At 43.1% G+C, this 14,700-nt stretch overlaps 1 protein-coding gene across 4 annotated transcripts in view; it reads left to right on the top strand.

Moving 5' to 3' along the window:
- The first annotated feature begins 4,160 nt into the window (after positions 1-4,160).
- THRB (thyroid hormone receptor beta) overlaps positions 4,161-14,700 on the top strand; it is a 375,781-nt gene continuing 365,241 nt past the window's right edge. Inside the window, exon 1 of one of the 4 annotated variants that reach the window (XM_032267857.1) lies at positions 4,161-4,724. The gene's annotated coding sequence lies outside the window, so the exon portion shown is untranslated. Of the gene's footprint in view, positions 4,725-4,835; positions 5,170-5,554; positions 5,627-14,700 lie in introns of those variants that run through there. The other 3 variants (XM_032267848.1, XM_032267841.1, XM_032267865.1) reach the window with 3 other exon arrangements.

The raw sequence follows: 14,700 nt of genomic DNA, 5'->3' as shown, positions 1-14,700 counted from the left end.
CATTTGGGTTTTATCTATTTTACGGTACATAAATTACATATCAACTTAAAAAATTATCACTCTGAACATTTTTTAGCTCAACATTTTGTTTCAAACGTATATTCACATTGATGCACTTAGGTCTATTTTATTCTTCTAACTGTATTTATTTAAAGAAAAACTGATTTATGCTGTGATAGAGTTTGGCCTGGCTGGCAGGTGTGTTAGGGGAGCCCTAATTACCGCATTTGTTGCGGTAATCGGTGCTCCCCAGTGATACGCCTTTCAGTGACTTAACACAAAAGAAGTTGATTATTTAATCTTAGTAATAGTTCAACGTGAGTGTTTTAATTCTCCTCCACATGGCGACAAAAGATCTTCCAGCTTGTGGCTTACTAGTTCCTGCCTCAGAATTTTCCACCTCTAGTTAGAAAACGAGGGAAGAGAATGTGATTAGGGAGTTTTCTAGCCAGGGGCATATATGTTTTCTTAGGCGTCTTCTGATCGTCCCAGTGCACAGTGGTCCCTTAAGTGAAAAGCTAGAGAGATGTCTCATGACTGCCAGAACATGCTCACCTTTTCCAGCCTCATGTGCCTATACAATAACTCCCCTCTGTTGCATACAAGTAGCATGATGAGCTGGTTAAGAGTACACCTTCTGTCACCCAGTACCCAGGCCTGATCTTGAGTAGATTATTGGATCTTCCAAAGTTTTATCCTTCTTAAGTTTTATCATCTGGAAAACGAAGCACATAATAATACTGTTTCACCGGGTCCTCTGGCAAACTTTAAAAGATGTATGAAATATTTAGAACACTACCTGAAATGTAATGCATGTCTAATACATATTAACTGTGTTATATACTCTTTGCTATATATCCAGCCACACCAGAATGTCTGCTGCACCTCCAACATGCGCTAGGCTTCTACCACAATAAAGCATCAAGTTCTTCCCCCATGGCCAGCTTCATGGGCATGTGATCTGTGCAGTCCCACACAACCCGTGCTGGGAAGGGCTTGGTGCTTGGGGCCTGGCACTTCGTTTAATGCTCTGTTGTCATCATACTGAAATTCCTAACAATTTTATCTTTGAACTTGTGTTTTGTAAGTGAAGGCTGATGGGACAATGGAGCATGTGCAGGAACAGAAGAAATACAGATAACATGCAGAGCTGCTGCCAGTCTTTGCTTGCTCCACTCATACATAGCATTCTTGATGCCCCATGAGCACAGAATCCCTGTGGACACACAATGTGTGGGAGTTCCACAAAACTCAAATCGAGGACGAGGTAAGCATGTCACATCTATGACTGAGTAAGTGAGGACACTCACAACTCCAAAACGGGGTTTGCCATGCTTTCCCTTCTAACTAGAGCTTGGTTTGAACACAGGAGAAAGGGAACAACCAAGGAAACTTTCCCTGTCCTTCCTGGTTATTTACTACTTCTCTGTAACCACTTACGTTGAAAATGATGACACAGAAGGAAAGAGAAAGATAGGGCAACCTATAGTTTCTTTTCCTTTCTGATCTCCCTTACTCATCAGTAAACCAAAGGCAGAGTGTTGGTAAAAACAGGCATATAACAAGATGTAAAATAAAAAGTTAGTTTTGTGCTGTGAATTAGATGATGCTGTGAATTAGAGTGTACTTGAATTAGATAATTTTGACCCTGTCATCTTCCCCAGGAATCTGTCTTTCCCGAAGGGTTGGAGTTCTTATCCAGCTGCTATAGACCAGAATCACTGGGGACCTCGTAGTAAAATAAGTTCCAGGAAATAACAATGAACGGACAGAATCAGAATCTCCAGGGCTAGGTCAGGTGGCTGCACAGCCAGATTGAGAAGTAGTTGAATAAGTAAAACAATACCAGTGGTTCTAGTCCCAATACTCCCTGGCAAAATGTGGTCCATCTTTGATGGATTGGTTCAAGTGTCACCACTTTCCGTGAAATCTTCCCTGATTTTTCCCTCCCCTTAAGCCCAGATCTCTAACTCCCTGATCTCAAGTCCTTTACTACATATTAATTATCTTTGACATCTAGGACATTCTAACTTGAATTTTACTTCTCTGAAAAGACTTTGTTAACACTGTGGGCATAGCAGGGCAGGGACTAGTTTTAGGCAAGTGAGGTGCTGATACCTGGTGTGAAGTTTAAGGGGATGCCAAAAAAAAAAAATCTCAGTAAATAGGAGAAATATTTTAATGCACTATTTTAAAAGCCAAAATTAATGCAGCAATTATTCATGATGAACAATACATCAAAATTTTAAATAAAAACAGGCTCAGACCCTGCACTTGTACAATCCCAGCCCCGTGAAGTCCTATGTTTCATTCATTTTCTTACCCCAGTAGTTGCTAAATAAATAAATATATGAATGAACTGAGTCAAGGTATAGATCCTGGTAATGAGGACGCCTATGGTGAAATATGGGAATGGGTCCTGGAAATAGCCTTGATGTGCCCTCTCAAGTCAGTTGGAACACACGACCACATAATCTAAAGTTTGAATAATATGTTCTGCCTTCATTCAGGTCCTCATGACATTCTCCTCCATTGTCCTACTTTGCATAAAATAAACGCCATGATACCTTGGTAACCCTTCTTTACCATCATGCAGCCTGTAGGACAGCCCTCAGAGGTCCTGTTCAAATGGAACCCTAGTAGTTCACGTTGTTTCAGTAACATTGCAGTAAAGTTGCCCTCCCCCATTATTATATAACATTATTACCACCACAGTCTCATGAATTGTTTGAATAATGCCACACCTGTTATTTATTTCACGCTTTAATTGGCTCTTTAGTTCTGAAAATTCTAGGCAAAATGAGATCAGAGAGGCAAAGCCCTCCAACAAAGAGAAGCAACCGTTTTTGTTACATTTCGTCCTCTGTAAGTCTCCTTCTTAAAGAATTTAGCTCCCAAGTTATACTCAGGAAGAGAAAAAAATTAGAAGTTCCAGTAGGCCGAAAGGCCTATGATCCACCATGTTGAAGGAAGATTTGCTTCACCTCATCTCCCTGTATTACTAAATTGTTCACACGCTGTGAAGATCCGGAGACTAGGTTGTCAACTGCTGGGGCCTACCTGTGCCAGACTTCTTCCTCAGTGGCTGGCTTTTTCACCCACAGTTAGCCACCAGGGGGCCGCCTGCTTGGAATAAGTGGTGTAGACGCCACAGCTTTCCTCCAAATCAACCAAAACATTCCGGGGCAGCTTTGGAGCAAAGCCCAGGAACTTCCCTGCAAAGCAGAACAGCTCTCCAGCTACAGAAGCCTGCAAGTCCTATGGTGCAGCCTTATTAAGAGTAGAGAAGAAAGCACGGATTTCTCACCGAGGACCAAAGGGAAATGGCGTCTCTGGGGCCTGCAACCTTCTTAGAAGTGCATTAGTGAAACCCTGCTCATCCAGGGGGGTGGTTGTTAATACTGTCGGCAAGGGTGGGGGAGTCTCACCCCTTTCCCTGGGACACTCAGAAGAAGCGAAAATAAACACACAGGTCACTGACTGGAAATTTAGAAAGTCCTCCAATAAATACCCTACACATTGTCAAGCAGCTGAAGATCCATATCGTCATAGCTCTATTACCTTGCGTGTTACACGAATAGATGTGAATATTAAATTATGATGTCGGAATTATTTTAATATTGTCCATAAGAAATGAATTGTACTGTGTTGTCAAAGTAGTTTTGTTGCAACTATAGTTTCTTATTGACTACGTTTTCGCTGTCTGGGCACTCGGGATTTTCCAAGTATCCTTCTAGCTCAGAAAGCAAGTCTCTTCCTGGCATCCAGAACTTAAGGTCGGGGGCAATGGAGAGACCTATATTTGCCCAGGAAAGGACTCTTCAAGAGTATACATTACTTTTGTCTTCCTGGTTTTATCTGTACATTTCCAGGGCAAAGACAAATTAATAGGGCGACCCTTCTGGGACCAGCGGAGTCTCAGCCCTGAACGCACGTCTCCCACGATATGCATTATGGCCGTGGGGGTGGGGGTGTCCTCCTTAAGGGCAAGCCAGGCATGTCCCAAACTTCCATTCTCGGGTGGCGGTGATGGTGAGAGAGCCGCCAGATGGCCGGGCCGGCGGAGGCCCCAGGAGGAGCCAGAGCGCCTGGTCCTGCCGACACGCGCCACAAGTGGTTTGGGAGCAGAGGGAGGAGCGCGGCGGCACGGGTCGCGCCGGTCGGGCCGGGCACAGAAGGCCAGGGCGTGCTCCTGGAAGACTCCCTCTCGGGTCCCCGTGTTACTCGCCGCCCATTCTTTCCTTTTCTCCAACTAGAGTAATGACGCCCAAACCCACACCTACGCGCGCAGGCCAACGGGTGGGTGGACGCTCGGCCACCAAACCCACAGCGCCTTCACCACCCCCGGGAGGGCGCGGCAGGGATTAGGAGAAGGGGAAGCGCCAACACCTGGGAAGGCAGGTGCGGAAGCGGCCGGCCCGGGAACGGCGAGTGCGTAGGGCCAGGTGTCGGCGTCCGGGTCCGCAAGCCGAGCGCTGTGAGCCCGTCGGAGCGCGGGCCCCGAGCCTGGCAGGGGGCGTCAGTGCTGGCCGGGCAGCCCGGGGCGGTGGCGGCGGCGGGGTGTGCGGCCAGGAGGCCATTTCCTCGCTGCGCCCCTGGCGGAGCCGGGTTTGCCTGCTCTTGGCCGCCGCCGCCGCCGCGCGAGTCGGACCGCCGGGAGGGCTGAAGGGAAACCAGGTCAGCGGTTCGCAGACTCGGCGCGGAGCAGGCGCCCCGGGCCCAGAGTAAGCAGCGTCCGGGGAGCGGGCCGGGGCGGGCCGGGCACGCGGGGGACCCGGGGAGGCGGGGACTCTGGTGCCCCGGCCGCACTTTCTTCCTACGCCTATAAAAGTGGAGAGACCAAGGAGGTCCAGCGCGGCCCTGGCTGCGGCCGCCTCTTTTCGCCCAAGGAGTTGACATTTTGCAGGACTCGCGCGACGCCCAGCCGCCGGCGCTCCCCGGGACCCCGCCGCCGGGAGGAGGGGGCGGAGGAGGGTGGAGACTGCGGGGCTTGGCCAAGGAAGGCGCACATCCTCGGGCGGGCGGCCGTGACGCGGCGGGGATTAACTTTGCATGAATAATGTGAGTGCGCTTGGAAAAGAGACCTCCTGCTCCGCGGGCTCGGGGCAAGCGCCCGCAGGCTGCCTTCCCCGGGCAGGGGCGCTCAACCCAACCGGCTCCAGGGCGCTGGTAATTTGTCTAGAGGACCGCGCGGAGGCAGCGGGGTGAGGGGAGGAGGGGGCGACAGTTCCAACTGTCCATAGGGTGGGCGGGATGGTGACGGGGTGTCGCAGGAACCCGGAGGGGTGCGGGCGGCGAAGCGGAGCGCGCGCGGGCGGGCGGGCGTGGGTGGTGGGGGTGTCACCAGCTCGATTACCTGCCTCCGCGGGGCTTCTGCGCCCCGGATCTGGGAGGAGGTGCCCTCTCGTGTTCGGGCACTGCGCGGCGGCAGGCTGGGAGCCACGGTGTGGACAGTGGTGGAACAGGGTGGCTGGGGGGGCCCCTCCAATCGCAGAGGCTCTGTTCTTCAAACCCCAAGCCCAGCTGTTGACATGTTCCTTGTGAAATGGAGTTTGGCATCCTCAGCGCCGAACCCAGTGGAAGTTTCCATGATGAGGAAGTTGTGTGACACGGGGGTTCGGAAAAGGTTGGCAGGCACGGGGGGAGGGTTAAAGGGATTGTGGGTCTCCCATCCCCCCTTTTTCGCCTGCTCCGGAACTCTGGGGCTTGGAAAGGAGAATTATCCTGAATGTTGGCGTGCGCTGTGGCCGGTGCCTGGCGACTGGGCTTCTCTCCGCCTCCTGGGGGCTCGGCGGGGATTTCGCTAGCCTCCTGGGTCGCGCTCCTTCGCTTTGCTTCTCTTGGCGCAGCGTCTTCCTCTGGGTCGCTTCGAGTTGGATGTGATACCAGTTGTGCCAGCTGTGTGACCTCCACCCCCTCGGAGAAGGACTCATTTGGGGAATTTTCATTCTTAGTGGATTTTGTCCTTCTTAGCGGCAGTTGTCATTTTGGGGGAGGATTTCCCAATGACCATTGTGGAGTTATTATTAGTGCTAATTCTTAAGCCCTCTTATTTATTTTAAGGAGGAGGGAGGGAGGATATGAGGTGATTTTTTTTAATATTAAATGTACAAGTTTCCTCAAATGGAAAATTTTAAAAGAAGGATCTAGAAGCGTAATAATTCATAAAGTGAGTCAAAGAAAGGGAAGAGTTTACCTGAACAGCCAAGTTCAGACTCTGCGTTCTCCTTTCTCCACATACATTTAGGATTTTTGAAGATTCAAACACTGTGTAATCAGTAAACGCATGTGAAATACAGTCTTCCTCAGCATGTTATTGGTCTTGGGTACAAGTGAGATTCAGTTTTAAAGACCTGTTTTGAAGTTCAAGAAATTAAGCATTGCTTGCACAGGGTGTTAATGTCAAGCAGAACAATTTATATAATGATAAATGCATTAGGTAATGTAGACCTGTTGGCCAGTCTTCACATTATTTAGCCTTAGATCAGTGTGCTTATTTAAATTGTAAGAATGTATAGCATGCACCGCACCACAAAGAAATAAAAATTGCATTTTAGTCAACATGTTCATGATTCACTCTGAATGTTCAGTGACTGACCTGCTCCCCAATTCACTTCTGCTTAATTCTTTCTAATTCTGAAATAAGTCAGAAGCTAGGAAACAATGAAAAACGTGTTTCAGTGCTAAGTATTTTAAGCAGTTGATGTTTTTAGGATGTTTTCATGGTAGGTGGCTAAGTGTTTTAATTGAGTCAAACAAATTCAGTACCAAGTGATTTACTTGGCATATTTTATACAAAGTCATTGGTAAACGATCATTTATTATTTGTGCATGTTAAAGAAATATAACAGAACCTATTTTTACCTAATTTTGGAGGTTTATTATATATTGGAAATGAGACTATCTGCTAGTAAATACAATTTGGCTTTATTTTATAGCCGGTGAAAGTAAATAATACTGAGTATAGCTACAGAACTGTTTTTTTAAGTGAAATAATTCCTGTTGGCATTACAATGCAAAGGTATACTTTTATTGGCATTGGAATATTGTTACATAAAGCAACTGACATTACAAAGAGGAACGAATATTTCATGTCTCTCCTTTCAGTTCTTTGTAGTAAATTCTGCCATAATTAGAGATGAATTAAGACAACTTCTTTTTTATCCATTACCTTTGGTAAAGGTGATTTCTTAACATCGCCTTAAGAGCAGAGAAAGTTGTGGATTCCTTTCCTTTCCTGGGGTTTTTGCAGTCGTTTAAAGCATGAGTTGTGTGGAGCCACAAATGGTATAGGATGTTTCTTTTTTTAGTAAGCCCATCTTTTTAAAGGAAATCAGAGTAAAGGTGATTGGTTTCTTCAGCTTGGTCTTCTCATTCTAGTGTAAGGTTATGTGGCACCCTCTTAGAAAGCCCTTCCCTGACCACTCGGGCAAAGGCAGTCCCTCATTCCTTTTCAGACCCATCACACTGGTTTTATTTTGTTGTTGTTGTTGTTTGTTTGTTTTGTTCTTCTTTTTCTTTCCTCAGTTGTATTTGCAGTCTGAATTGTTCATTTCAATTGATGTTTGTTGATTACCTGTTTCCTTGCCTAGGATATAGAGTCTGTGAGCACAGGACTCCTGACTGCCTCACTCACTCTTATTTTCAGCATCTAGAACAATACTTGGCATGTAGTAGGTGCCGGATAAATATTTAGTGAATAAATTAATGATAGTGTCCAAATATTATGTTCTCAAAAATACCTGACTATGCATCCTCAGTGGGTACCAGCTGGGAATGCCAAGATCTGTGCTCTGTGTGTGTGTGTGTTATACACATGCCACGCTTATATGGTTCACTCTTTGTTTATTTTTATCTCTCTCTCTTTCTTTTTGAAATAAACACTGGCCTTCCATTCTGTGTAGTGACTATGTAAAGAGTTATTTCTGCGAGTTCCTCCTAAGGGCATATTTGCCTTGAGTATATGGAAATCCTCAGCAGCAGAGTTTTTCTTACATATTACCTTGATCCCCAGAAGACACTGACCTTCAACTCCCTGAATTTTGGCGGAATCTTTATGAGTTCCAGAACCATTGTCAGTGCTAAGAGTGAAATTCCAGGGACTAGACATCACTGGGTGATAGCAGTGTCTTCTCACTTAGCAGGTCCTGGAAGTTCCACTGGCAATGGCAGCCTTAAGTGGACCAACCAGTGCATGGTGGTACAATTTGGGCTGCAAAAGTGGTGATTGGGGAAGGGGCAAAATGCAATGGTCAGGATCTAACACAAGGTAGAAATAAATAACCTTTGGTGATAGATTTGAAAATAACCTGATAGTTATTATATGTTATTAGTTAAGTCAGTCAGCCTCTCTTTTTGCCCCCTTTTGCTCCTTCATAAAAGTATTCTGAACCAAATGATGGTGGGAAATATTGGATTATCTGAGTTTTCAAGTGATCAGAGCATAATATTGAAGGAGTCATCTTCAAATTAGTTCTTCAGATAATTCATTAGTTATTAGAAACTCTTCCCAATTGAGAGCAAAAGGAAATTATAATGGAAGATTACGGTGGCTTGTTTTTGTGTGTAGAGTATCAGCTTTCATAAGTGTGTCTGAGTAAATGCATAGTAAAAAATCCCACAAAATAAGACTGTTAAAAATGGGAAGGGAAGAAAGATCAAAATCTTGTAGAGGAGGGAAGATAATTAAACTACAGTCCTAAGTGCTTACTGCTTTAGAGTATTTAATTTGGCTTTGAGCTTCTTAGTAGTGGCCAAGTTAACAGAAAAAAGGGGGTCTGGAGGTGGCATGCATTAAACTTGTAAGGATGGCACATGTAGAGTGCCTGCCATGGTGCTTGCCAACTAGTATTTACCCGTATGAAATATCAAATTATATCATGGATAATACTTGAACTTCAATTCTACAGAAAATGAAGTTAGGTTCTTTATATGGTCCTGTCTTTTGCCAATTCCGGAATGGAAAAAAAATGCAGAAGACATAATGGTGAAAAGTAACCTAGTATGTTTATCGTTGGGGGCCTGACGTACTATGTCCTATCAGTGGAGATTCTGGGGATAAACCCCAGTGCAGAAATAAAGCTCAGGAAACCTAGATTGGTTAACATGCTCTGTAAGCTAATTTTCCCAAATATCCAGTGTCTGAGCCACACTTTTGATTAGAGCAATTTGAGAGGACAGGACAACCAGGTACTTGAAAATGACCCTATGGCCATAAACATCCCTGAACACGTGACCCCTGATGCTTTGTGCATTAGTCTGTATAGCTCTTATTGCCTGCAGGGCAGTTTGTTTCATTTCTGTTCCTATCTCATAAGTTGTGATGAGGCACTATGCATGGGTTTATTCATCTTTGACTCCCCAGAGCCTAGCAAAGAGCTTGGTACGTGGGCACAGGTGAAACACCGTTGGAAGAATGAATGGAAGGGTAGAAAGGGCAGTGCTTCTCTTTCCCTTCTGGGTTGGTATTAAGTGTCATATTTGGACTTGGATTTGTCCAGAGTGAATGTTTGCTGCCTGTATTGCATCATATGTTCAGATCACAGCTGACTGTTTTGCTTGAAGGGCTTGTTCTAGTGTCAAAGCTGGTTGAGCAATTGATGGCAAGCTAACTCCTTGCTTTATTTAAAGTCATATTGATTCTTTGATTGATTCCTCATTCAGCCTACAAATATTTATGTACCTACTATGTAACTGGCCCTGCTAGCCATTTTTCAGTTTAGTATGCAGCCCAGTGACCTAAGAGACAACATACTTATACAAAAGGATTCTGAAATTGTCTCCATTGTGGGGAGATGGATACACCTACTGGAGTCTCTCATACGGCCCCTAAAAAAATAGTTATTTTATATCTGAGGAGGTGATTGTGATTTCTGTAGCCCTTATATTAATGTGAATTAATATTAATGTAAATTCCAGGAAGACTCACTCAAGAATCTCTTGTATCCAAGTAGTAGGGGAGTTGAATATATTTAGGCTGGTGAGTTTCTGATTTAAAATGTTCACTCTCCAATTTAAGTTCCCAAACCTGTTAGTCAATTTTGGCATTTAAGCAAGTGGGGGGGAGTGTCCAAATCACTGAGTCACAAGTAATATATTTCCATATCTTCCTCTCAGGAACCTGGCCAGCTGACATCTAGAATAGTGATCTATGCTCGATGCTAATGTTATTTGGTCCCTACTGTCCTAATTTCAAGGGGCTTTGAAGTCTTTATGTACTGGCAGCTCTTCTTGTGCCGTGCTATTTTTATTGAGTTGAGAAACTGAGTTCTGCTGTAAACCTAAGGATCTTTTCCAAATAGCAAATCAGAGGAGTCTGGAATTAGGGCCTAGGAACCTTGACTGTCCTGAGAACCATACTGTAGCTCTTCCATCATGACAGTCAGTCCTAACAATATGATATACTGCCTGGATGATGTTTCTAATGGATGTAGATGTGCTTGATAATAGGGCTCATCTCTCTTGCCTCAGACACATTACATTTGCACAGAAGGCAGATCTCCCTGTAACAACCCAGAATATCTGCACTTGAGTCTTTTGCAAGAAGATATAACCTTATACTGTCTGCTGGTCAGTGCTTACCAGAAATTAAATGATATTGGTATAGTGGTTTAAATCTTTAACCACTAAAATCATTCAATTGATTTTATTGTTTGACCAACATCAATCAATATGTTTAAAATTATCCTAAGAAGCAATATTTCTATTAAAAAAACTTTTATGGCACAATAACTTAAAGGAACTTAACAAAAACCCTTTGTGATATCATCTTACTAGTTTATTTGCTAAAAGCAAGCAGTTATTTGGTATTTGTCAGACAGGGCTTGCTGTCTATTAAATCCATTTTCCGGTTACTACTCATTCATTTAAGGCAGTGCAGGATCTTGAAGTATTTTTTTAGCAGTTGAGAAATATTGAATAGTTTACTTTATTCTAGTTCTTTGAAAATTACTGAACAATGGACAGTGTGCAAGTCATTGACATCTGTCTCAGATCTTCTGGGACAATCGTGATTTAGAGATTTAAAAAAAAAAAAAAAAACCCAGAAGGCAAATTCATGGTCCAACCCATCACAATGAAGAAGCTTGTGGCTTACATATCTCAGCTCACTTTTGTCTTCCTGATCTGCATGTTTTATCCAATTTTACTTTTCCTAATCCTGCTTTAACAACTACTATATATAGTTTATTCCTTATCATATGTACACAAGCACAAACACCTAAATACATATGTGCATTTGTGTTCTAAGAGTGGGTTGCAGATGAGGCATATATAATTTGGAAAGGATTGGTCTGGAGTGATTTCTTCATTCAACTTCCTACTTCCAAAAGAGGGTCTTCAGGAAGTCATGGCTTCTCTTCTGTGATCAACAATTTAGGCATTTATAAGAAAGTCATGAGTGACGAGTTTATTAAAACAAAAGGATGGACAAAGGAATGTAGATTGACAGCAGGCATGTCTTCTTTATTTGGGAATATACTTACTTGACTCCTCTGGAGGCTCAGGAATGTTTGTGATGAGGAAGGTTGAGAAGATAATCATGGTGTTAGTAGCATAATATATGACCCTGACATTCAGGAACCTGTTGAGTATTCTAACTCTTGTGACATGTTGATCGTTGGCTCTCAAGATGGTTCAGATATACTTCTTCCCTTTACAATTTGTTTCTCTTGGGACTCTTTTTCCTGATTTCATCAATGTCTACACAAAGCAAGTGCTCAGAAAAGAACGATTGATGATAACAATCATAATGTTCCTTGGGCTTGGTCATCTTTTTTCACATTCCTATCTTAAGTGCATAAATGTCTTACCAATTGGCATGTCCATACATGCAGAATCTGTCTCTGTGACAAGTGTGTGTCACGTTCTCAGATACAGTGGAAAAGGCACCGCTTGTCTCTGGCTTCTGCTGTGATTCCCATGCTCAGCTTCTAAATCACAGTGAGAAATGCTAAAGTCACTTTGATGTCCCAAGCCATAAACCCTGTCATTGTTTTCAGTCACCTCTACTTGCTCCTGAATATCTTGGCAGATGCTGGTCTTATATTACTTTTTACTTCTTTTACTACTCTATTTGTTTAATTTACTTTAAGCTCAATTACGTTTGGGAAATCTTGAGTTTAACAACTTGATGTAAAAGTTTTCGAAGCCTATTTTTATACTAGCATGCATGATAAATGTCCAAGAATGGGGAGAGCAGATAGCAAAATTCATTAGATCGCTGTTTTGTATTCCGTGTGTGTGTATGTGTGTGTGTGTGTGTGTGTGTGTGAACCCTCAAGAGGCAAAAGGCAAAAGATCAGCACAATAGGTTGTGAGGAACAGTTCACTACATCATACTTTTAAAAAATTAGGCTCATATGTTTTAACCTTTTAGTACATTTCATAAAAAGTGATACATCAAATGAGTATATCTAGCACCACAGCAGAACCTTTTTGCTTTCTCTGTCTCTCTCTCTCTTTCTCTCTCTCTCTCTCTCTCACACACACACACACACATATACACACAACTTGTATACAACAACTTGTATACACCACTGGTTAATACTGCCCATTGTTGAAGTATTTTGCAACAATGTAAAAGCCCTGCCTCATTTCTGTCCCTTTGAAAACATTATAATCATAATCTTTTCTTGACTTTCTTTCTGATGTTTAGATGTATTAATTTACATAAGCTGGAGAATGGTTTATATCTGCTGTATTTCTGTTTACTTTTAAAATTTTACCTAGGCTTGGCCAGGCACGGTGGCTCACGCCTATAATCCCAGCAGTTTGGGAGGCTGAGGTGAGTGGATCACAAGGTCAAGAGATCGAGACTATCCTGGCCAACATGGTGAAACCCCATTTCTACTAAAAATACAAAAAAAAATAGCTGGGCTTGGTGGTGAGCACCAGTATTTCCAGCTACGTGGGAGGCTGAGGCAGAAGAATAGCTTGAACCTGGGAGGCAGAAGTTGCAGTGGACCGAGTTTGTGCCACTGCACTCCAGCCTGATGACAGAGTGAGACTCTCGTCTCAAAAAAAAAAAAAAAAAATTACCTAGGCTTCACTGCAATTTTTGCTATACTTCCAACATTTGGAGATCTAGGATAATATATTTGTATCTGAATTGTAGCTACAACAGGGAATAGAATAAGGTTGTTTAGTCTTGTGTTATTTTTCTTTAAAACAAAAGGAACCAAGGGAAACTTACACAGAAAATATTTTTTGAAACAATTTAAGTTATGACCTATGTAGATTATGAACCTATGCATTTGCCCTGTAATATGGCAGTTAGAAGGGATTTGAAAAGCATCTCATCCTCCTGAGGCCGTGTGAAAAAAAAATCCTAGGCATCTGGTTTATTAATCTATCTCACACTCTATAGGTTCAAAAATATAAGGTATTGCTAAAGTGAAGGCATACTCTAGGATATGCTGCATATGTGTTCATGTATTATAGATAAAGAATGTGTGTTTCTTTCGATTTATCTTTATTGAAGTTGCCACAAAAACCAAGCCTTATAATAAGTAATTTTTTTCTTCTGGAGTTTGTCGATTGGTCACAAATACATGGGGCATCCGCCAGGTCCTACACACAATGGTAGGTGACAAGACACCATGGGAGAGCATTTAAAAATCCTTGTTGTATCGATGAGCTGCTCAGAAGCTTCTGGGGCAATCTACAGGAGGTGATTTAGTGTAGACTAGTGTTTCTCAGTAGAGGTGCCATTTGCATTTTGAGCCAGTAATTCCTCTGCACTATTGGTATTTGGGGCCAGATAATCCTTTGCTGTGGAGGGCTGTCCTGTGTATTGTAGGATGTTTAGCAGCATTGCTGTCTTCTACTCATAAATATAAGGTATTGCTATATATGCCCATAGCTCCTCCCACCCATTTTTGTTGTGACCGTCAGAAATGTCTCCAGATATTGTTGGATGTCTACTGGGAGGCAAAACTGCCCTCATTGAGAACAACTGGTGTAGAGGTTAGGAATTGGGCCTGTGGAGTGGGAAATGTGTGGATTTGTGTTTTGGTTTCACCTGGCTTCATTGCATGTGTTCAGTTTCCTCATCTATAACATGTGAAGATTAAATGAAATAATGTAGTTCTTGACTCATAGTCAAGTATTTCTATATTAGCTATTTGTAGTAGTGGTAGCATTAATACTTTAGTAAGCAATTATAATATTCATAAGTCCTATGACATAGTTACGTACAATGCACATTGTGGGACCACATGGCGTGTGAGGGTTCTAGGCAGAAACAAACACGATATACATATGAAGTGAAAGTAAAAGTATAAACCATTTGGGAAATTGTAAGGAACCCAGCCTGACTCATGTGTAAAGGACTATAAATGAGGCCATGGGAGCAGGCAGGAGTCAGATGGCAAGGACTTTCCTGGGCACAATAAGGAAGATTGACTTTGTCTTGATAGCTTGAAGAGACTTAAGAATGTTCAGCCAGTCTGATTTTTTATTTTAGAAGAGTTCTTTGGGATAGGTCTTGAGTGGGAGAGAGACTGGAGGTGATGAGCCCTGTTAGAGACTCTTAGAATAGTCCACTGAGAGATGATGCCTGCTGGAGCCGAGGCAGTTATATATTGCTGTGATGTCTCTGGGAACAGATTTCACTTTCTCTGAGATGTGGCAAAATTTTTCTAATTTAATTCCAATAATGAATATTTTTAGCAAGCTAGCTCTACATTTGGGGGAATTTCA

This window comes from Sapajus apella, unplaced genomic scaffold, assembly GCF_009761245.1.
Source record: "Sapajus apella isolate SASKATOON/1434 unplaced genomic scaffold, GSC_monkey_1.0 scaffold4, whole genome shotgun sequence".
Lineage (NCBI taxonomy): Eukaryota > Metazoa > Chordata > Mammalia > Primates > Cebidae > Sapajus > Sapajus apella.
The sequence above is the reverse complement of the archived record's forward strand: the minus strand, read 5'-3'. Positions and strand labels throughout refer to the sequence as shown.